General features: G+C 42.6%; 1 pseudogene; it reads right to left on the reverse strand.

Moving 5' to 3' along the window:
• The window catches only part of LOC144240626 (serine/arginine repetitive matrix protein 1-like), a 45,613-nt pseudogene that overhangs the window by 33,973 nt on the left and 3,028 nt on the right, over positions 1-8,612 (reverse strand).

The raw sequence follows: 8,612 nt of genomic DNA on the forward strand, positions 1-8,612 counted from the left end.
GCTCATTCTTGCCATGTCCCTTCTTCATATCAGAAGAAAAGCCTGACAGGAAAAGCAAGATATAAATTTGGCTTCTTCCCCCAGGAGTAAGGTACTGCCCTCTAGCCTCCGTCTCTATTTATAAGGCATTGGAGAAAGTGTGACATTTGTTTAGAGACTGTTTCTGCGGTTTATATTGCCTGGTCCATTGACTCAGCATCACTTTCCTTGTAGGGAACATCTCCATCTTCTTGGAAGGAAACTGCTTCTTCCTCCCAGTCAAACCAAATAGTCTAGTAGAGCACCCAAGTGTCCTTGGTCACAGCAGTAGGCACAAAAGAGAGAATAGGGACATTAGGGCAGCCAGGGGGCAGTTGAGGTCTCAGTTCCAGCTGTTCTGAGGCCAGACACATCTTCTTGTTTGGTTATATGAAGCATTGACTTTCCCTCTTTGTATAATGTTAGACTTGAGTTTGTTACTTATATGAGGAATCTCACTCTTAGAAGAAAATACTCTCAATCTGTTCACTCCTTTCCATTCCAACCTCAACTACCCCAGTTAATATTCCTAATATTCCTTGTTTCTACTGTTAAAATAGCTTCCTGCCAAGCCTCCCCATGCTCACTGAAAAAGTGAATCTTTAATTGTATTTCATTTTACTGTGGGTTTACCTTCATGGATGTGTGACCTGTACAGATGCATAAAGCCCCATTCTTAGAAGGGCCTTGTTCTTGGTTTAATGCTCTGCCGTTGACATGTTAAAATTCTTTTTTTTAAAAATGTTTTATTTATTTCTGAGAGAGAGATAGAGACAGCATGAGCAGGGGAGGGTCAGAGAGAGGGAGACAGAATCTGAAGACAGGCTCCAGGCTTTGAGCTGTTAGCACAGAGCCCAACGTGGGGCTCAAACCCACAAACCGTGAGATCGTGACCTGAGCCGAAGTCGGATGCTTAACCGACTGAGCCACCCAGGCGCCCCGATATGTTAAAATTCTTAATTTTATCTTTGATCTTGTTTTCTGTACGGGAAGGGTGATGGGGCAGTGAAGCTTGTGCATGAGGAAGGGAGGTGGGCTAGGCGTGAGCTCAGAACTACAGGCTCAGTGGGTGGTAGGCAGTGTGCCTGCCAAGCAGTTGGCATGGCTGCCCAGCGCAGCCCAGGGTGCCATGGATCCTCAATGGGGTGACAGCTGGACCTGAGCTCATACTGGGGGCAGTGATGGTGGCGGCGGCAGCAGAAGCGGAACGGTGATGGCAGCAGATGTGAATCAAGGAGAGAGGCATTCTACAGGGGTGAAGTATGGGGATGGGAGGTGGGAGCTCAACTTGCCCATCTGTCCTCATAGCCTGTCCCTGTAGCATATGCACAGGTATTAACTCTCTGCCCTGAATGTCAGGACAGGAGCTGCCTGTGCCTAACTCGCAAACATGATAAGAAATTATCATAAAATAAAAGCAGATATATGGATATTGTAATAACCAGGAAGTTATTAGAATTCTTCAAGAGTTTAGAATTTCTGGTTTTGAAAACTGTGACACTGCAAAGCAAATATCCACAGGCTTGGAAATAGAAATCAAATCTATAGATCATATTTCACAGAAAAGAGTAATATTTCCAGATGAAGACTTGGATCTTAATGTTTCTGTTTCTCTGGTTGAACGGTGAGGAATGCAGTGATCTATGGGGGAAAATCCAAAAAGCGGAAGTGTTTCCAGAGGGAAGATACTAAGATAATGAAAGGTCTAGACCAGTGCCGAAGAACAGTACTTTTTGCAGAGATGATGATGATGGAAATGTTCTCTTTATCAGTGCTCTCCGGTACAGTAGCTCCTAGCCAAGTGCGGCCATTGAGCACTTGAAATGTGGCTAATATGACTGATGAAGTAAATATTTTTAATTTCAGTTTCAAGAGCTACATGTGGCTAGTGGCTAATGCAATGGACAGCAAACGTCTAGACACCGTCATATACGGGAATCTCCTGAAAAAAAAATAAATGTTTACTTTGGATAAGAAAGACTGGAGGAGAACATGTTGACTATTTGCAGACGTCTGACAATTTGGCATGCGGTCACTTAGGCACCCTCACTGTAATTTCACAAAGCAGAAATAGAACTAATGAATAAATGTTTACACAGGGGCCAGTTATGGACTTTATATGAAGAACGTTCTAACAACTAGTGTGTCTAAAAACTGCAAGGGGTAACTAGACTAGATCCCCCCTTCAAGGTCCCTTTCCTATGATGTGAATCATTGATTATAAGAGCTAAAGGTTGGGAATGATGTATTATGGAGAGAATTTCTTTCCAGCCAGATATCCATGTAATACTAAGGTCATTTAGGACACCCAGGCTAGGTGGCCTTGTCTATTTTTCTATTAAATTCTGGGTGAAATATATTCTGTCAATCTATGAGATTAATACTTCTATTTTCTACTTACTGTTTTTGAGAAAATTCCATTACTAAAGTAATTTGTGGGGGAAAAGAACTAACTTTTCAAGACCTTTTCCTTGAGGCTATCAACATATACATTCCATGATTCCTTCACTTCCCACCCTTCGTAGGTATCTAAGATTAAGTCTCTAAAACATTGACAGGAAAACATTAAGAACGATGCGATTCTTAGGTTAGATAATGGCTGATGCTAATTACTTGAAGTAAGAGTGAAATCCGACTAGATGGAAGCAGTTACCATAACCAATTTCTATGTTTACGTTTGTGCAATCATGTCTTTTGGGGTATACTCAACTGAGGAAATTTATAAAGTGAAAAGAATTACATATTTTATTTAACAATTAAAAGGCATCAGCAAATCAAATGATTCAACAAGACATATTAACAGTGCATACTCTGATCCAAGCAATTGCAGACACTGGATATAGAGGGAAAGGTGGCATTGTCTTTGCACTCATAGAGCTTATAGTCCAGTGGAAGGGACAGACAAGTAAACTCTCAATTACAGGTTGGAAATTAATGCTATGATGAGAGAGGTGTATGGAAGGAGTATGGGAGCATAGAGATGGGTGCCTAAACCAGCTTGGACTTGGGAAGGTATGGGATGGGGACAGGATACGTTACTGACTACTTTTCTCTATCAGTTTATGTATGATTTTTCTCATTTAATCTGTTAATGTGGTATCCTTGTTCTAGACTTATCTGCCCTTACATCCATCCCTCATTTGTCCTCTGCCTTATAATATACACAGGCTGAATCCTTGGGCTGGCCAACATTTTGCTACATGGGTTCTGCCAAAGGCAGACCAACAGAAGATTAGAACCTAGGANTTCCTCTGCATCAGGGGGTTTCCCCTTTAATGGCTACATATTCTCCATGGTTCCAGCCCCATCGGGTTGATTCACCATGGCTCCAGATCCTGTTGAACCCACCACCAAGGCTCCAGAAACACTATCTCCTCTCATTGTTCTTCCAGCCTAGAAGTGGGAATGACTTCTTTATGTTGCTAATTATTGGATTCTTTGGTTTGCCCCTGTTTAGCTTCTTCATCACTTAGGTAACTAATTCCCTGAATTAAATCATCTCTGTTTAAATGTCTACCACGTTTCCGTTTTCCTGGATGATTCTTGACTGTTACATGTTTGGCCAACTATAGTGATAGATTTTCTAGTATTAAACTTCATCACATTCCTGGGATAAGGTCAATTCTTTTACCAGCAGTTAAATATGTTTAAGTTTCTCCTATAATTAATTAATAAAAGAAAGCAAAGCCCAAAATACCCTTAGATCTTGAAACTTCCCCTAAATAACATTCTATATCTCTCATCATCTTCATATCCTACTAAAAATTTTTTTTACACAGCCTACTTTTCGTATATACTGAAAAAATTCCAATAATGCAATACTTAACTTTACCTGCGTGATGCAGTACAAGTGCTACTCAGAGGGAATTATTATAGCATGAAAGAAATGTATTAGAAAACAAATATTTAAAACATATAAACCATTCAAGAAGCTAGGGAATCAATAGCATTAAATCTAAAGAAATAAAGGGTAGGAAACAGTGAAGACAAATGCACAAATAATAGAATAGAAAATAGACCCCCAAAACAAAGCCAGTTCTTTGAAAATACTTATAAAATTGGACAAGTTTTGTAAATATCAGTTACTGAAGAGAAAGGCAGAAATAAACAGAACTTAAGTTGTACAAAATATAGAGGCAGAAGAGTTATAATATTATAAAAGAACACAACAAAGATCTTTCCCTTGGGATAACCGAATAGTGGGCAAGGAACGGTTTCTACATGTAGAGAAATTTCAATTAATAAGCTAAAACGAATGAAAGAATGATTATGTTTCAAGTCCTAAGGGATGGATGGATGAACAGGATGCCCAGCGATGACTGCAAGCACCAGCACAAGGAAAGACAAACAGGTATTATGTATCTCCTAATGGAAGTGCACAGCCTCACCTACAGAGCAATCTCACAAAACAAAAGATAAAAATTCAAAAAACATCTGATCAAGCGTCTACTTCTAATTAGCAATGTAAAGAAATACAGGGCACTGAGGAACGCATTAAAGGACACCAAAGTGTCATAGTCTGCAAAATCCAGACTATGGGAACCAGGGCAAAACAGAAGACCTATATTGTTACTGTATAACAATAAAAATTGCCACAAAAAAGAAGTGATGTGTAAGGGAACCTAAGATTAAAATGATTTAGGGGATATAATAATCCCATCAGGGCACCAATTCAAGGAAATGGTTAAAAAATATGTAAGGCCTTCAGATAAGTGTGAAAGATAACTGGATATTTGATATCAATGATTTATTTAATTTTGAGAGATTATTGTATTGGGTTTATATTTTATAAAAGAGTCCTTATCTTTTAAAAATGCATCCTGAAATACTTAGAGAAGGAATGGTATGATGTCTTGGATTTGCTTCACATTATTCTAGCAGCAGAGATGGGGGAGGAGGGGGTGTAATTAAAACCAGATTGCCCATGCATTAGTGATTGCTGATGCAGAGTATCTGGCATATTGGGTACAGTACACTATTCTCTTTAGTGGTGTGTAGGTTTTAGGATTTCTGCAAGAAAGGTTTTATTATAAATATGCCATTCAATGTGATATCCTAAGTGAAATAGACAGCTTTTTAGAGAAACAATGGCCAAATTGGTTCATGAAGAAACAGAGAATTCTAATGAGCACTACAAACTGAAACTGTATTCAAAGGTCAAGCATCCCTTACATACTCCAGGTCAGGCAGTCTTGAAGGCCAGTTCTAGCAAACGGTCAGGGAGAAGTAATTCACTCTCTCATGTAATCTCTTCTAAAGCATCCAAAATGATAGGTGATTATTCAACTGCTTCTCCTAGGCTAGCTCTCCTTGATTCAAAAGCTGGATGAGGGCTCCCCATGAACCTAAGATGTGAGCTAAGCTCGCTCACATAGCAGTAAATATCTTAAACAGATTAGGGGCGCCTGGGGGGCTCAGTTGGTTGACCGTCTGACTTCAGCTCAGGTCATGATCTCACAGTTTGTGGGTTCGAGCCCCGCATTGGGTTCTGTGCTGGCAGCTCAGAGCCTGGAGCCTGTTTCAGATTCTGTGTCTCCCTCTCTCTCTGCCCCTCCCCCCATCATGGTCTGTCTCTGTCTCAAAAATTAATAAACTATAAAAACTTTTAAAAATATCTTAAACACATTCATAGTATATTCAACTCAGTGGTGAAGTAAATGAACAAAATGTATCTTAGGCACAAAAATGTGATTTAACATTAGAAAATACCTTCCATTGTAATTCCCTGCATTAACAAATTAAAGGAGTATATACGTTTGCTAGGGCTGTCATAATAAATTACCTCAGGCTGGGTGGCTTAAACTATAGGACTTGATTTCCTTATAATTCTGGACCCTAAAAGTCCAAGATCAATGTGATGGCAGGGTTGGTTTCTTCTGAGGCCTCTTTTCTTGGCTTGCCCCTTTGGCTCTTCTCCCTCTGTTTTCAAATGATCATTCCTTTTTGTGTCATCAGTGGCCTGACCTCTTCTCATAAGGACACCAGTCATGCTGGATTTGGGCCCACCCATATGACCTTGTTTTTACCTTTATTACCTCTTTGAAGGCACGATCTCCAAATCTGGTCATATTCTGAGTTTCTAAGATTTAGGAATTCAACATATGAATTTTGGGGTATACGGTTCAGCCCGTAACAGGAGAAAAAAACCATAAGATTACCAGGGAATTTCCCCTTCCTAAAATCCATGGCAAACATGCTTTCATGTGCAAATGTTCGAAGCATTTCCAGTAGAGTCTGAGAAAAGACACAGGCATATGCTATCACCTCTATTATTCAAAACTACACTGAAATGCAAAGCCATAGCTGTGGCTATAGAAGTAAGGGGTATGGATATTGAAAAGAAAGATACTGTTTGGTGATATGATCACTTATGTAGAAAATTCTAAGGAATAAGCATGTGGAATATTCAAGTGAATAAGAAACCTCAGAAAGATAGTATAAGCTCACTATAACAAAAAAGCAAGAGCCTTGTCACACACAAACAGTAACGAATTAGAACACGTGATAGAAGATATCCCATTCCCCCAACAGCCACAAGATGTAGAAATTTAACCTTAAACGAATCCTCACCAAAATGTATGAGATCTTTATGGAAACAACTATAAAACTGTCCTGATAGATTCTGGTAAAATAAGTCCCAAACAAACAGAGCAGTATAGCGTATTCATTGGCGGGATACACATCATCGTAACGATGTCAATTCGTGTTTACAGACTTCATGCCTTACCTGGAGATGTCAAGATGAACACAGAGCTTGGACTGCCGTCTTCTCCCGGAATCAAGCCCACAAAACTATGGGAGGATAAAACCAAATATCAACAATAAGATTGAAATAGCCACACATGAGAAGCCCCTGGGGGAGACTGAGGACTGGGCTGAACTGGTACCTGGGCTGGGGGTGAGGGAGTTCTGGGCCTAAGAGAAGTTGGGGAGACGTTGTAGCTTGTAATAATAGAAGGCAGACAGCAGGACAGGGAGGAGCAAGCCCTTTAAACTTCTGCTCCTTTTTCATTGCAGAAATCTGAGACCGTGCCTCAGGCCACACATGCCAGTAGCCCCGAGGGCAAGGTCAAGACGGCAGGGAAAATGGGGTCATCGAGGCACTACGACTCCTAATAATCACCTGAAACCATGCTAGTGAGTAAGGACTCGTCTTCAAAAAATTAGTTTAGCAGAATATAAAGCATGAACTAAAACCGGAATAGTGAGTATCACAATGAATCACCCATCATAAGGGTAAGCAGTTTTTCATGAAACAATTATTACATAGACACTTCGGATAGCTGCACAATGTCTAATGGATTGCTCGCTATGGATGAGGGTTAAAAAATAAGAAAATCACTGCACTGGACAATGCAATGGCTTGGAACCTGAAACCACTCTAAGAGTTACTGGCAGGCAGAGACAATGTCTAATTTCCCACATGGTATTTAATTGAGAAGCCAGGATACAAGATGAAGATCCTTAAGAGAGAACTAAGGGGTCCACCCATTCCAGAACAGAGGGTATCCCACAGAAGCCTGTTTTACTGCTGACATTAGTCCTGGGAGACTCCAAGCAGGGGTCTCAGCCTGAGGGTCTCGGGAAGGTGGAGGCCTTGGTCTGAGGGTGGCAGACCTGCCCTGCCTCTGTGGTTTGCCCTGGGAAGCTCCAGGGCATGGTCACTGGAGGTGTTCACAAGGAGGAGCTGGTCTCTGCCAGACATGGAGGGGAGGACCGTGAGGGAGGATTATATAGCTTGGCCCCAAGCAGAGGAAGTGCCACAGAATCTGGCCCTTTGCCTGCTTTCAGTCCCGGGAGGCTCTAGAGCGTGGTGGCCAAATGCAGTGTCCCCTGATGCCTTAGGATGGAGAAGTGAGAGCCTTGTTATCAGAATGGGAGGTCCCAGGACAGTCAGGCAGACAGAAGTGCTCCCTCCCCGACTTCGTCTCTCTGGAGAGGGAGTCTCCGGGAAATGGCCTTGGACTGAAGGTCGCATCAGGCCCGCAAAAGGGGGGACACGCAAGCCCTGTCAGTGGCAAAGGACATGTCCCAGGGTATGCCTACAATCCCAGATGGGAGGGTGGCGGCAGGGAGCTTGTCCTGGCCCTGACACCAACCCTCAGTTGCCCTGGTGCAGAATGGCCTGTAAGGTGCTTCCCCACGTCCACCTTCATGTTCTCGGTTAGGGGAGGGGCTTGTTCTGCGGCCCATGAGCTCAGCTCCAGAGAGGCAAGTGGCTCAGGCGGAGCCAACACGAGGAGTCTAAGCTAGCACTGAGGGGTTTTCTACCCCGGACATCAGGTCTCCGATTCACCCAGTGCAGTGTTCCCGGGGAGACCCCAGGCAAGGTTCCTGTATGTGGCACATCTGCACTTTCATCTCAGGAGTGTGAGGGGACAGGAGGCTTGCTCTGAGCCAGGCTGACTTGGGTCAGAAGACAGGTCCTAGGCTACGCCAAGCTCCGAGGTGAGGACCTGAGGAAGACGTGGGAGACTTCCCTTCGAGAGACAAGCCAACAACTCTGAGAAGACCGGCAATGTGGCTTCCTGACTCCAATCTCCAGAGCATGAGGGGTGGGGCTCCAGGGGGGAGGGGCCAGAGGCCTGGCCACC

The sequence above is a fragment of the Crocuta crocuta genome, unplaced genomic scaffold, assembly GCF_008692635.1.
Source record: "Crocuta crocuta isolate KB4526 unplaced genomic scaffold, BGI_CrCroc_1.0 scaffold510, whole genome shotgun sequence".
Taxonomy (NCBI): Eukaryota; Metazoa; Chordata; class Mammalia; order Carnivora; family Hyaenidae; genus Crocuta; species Crocuta crocuta.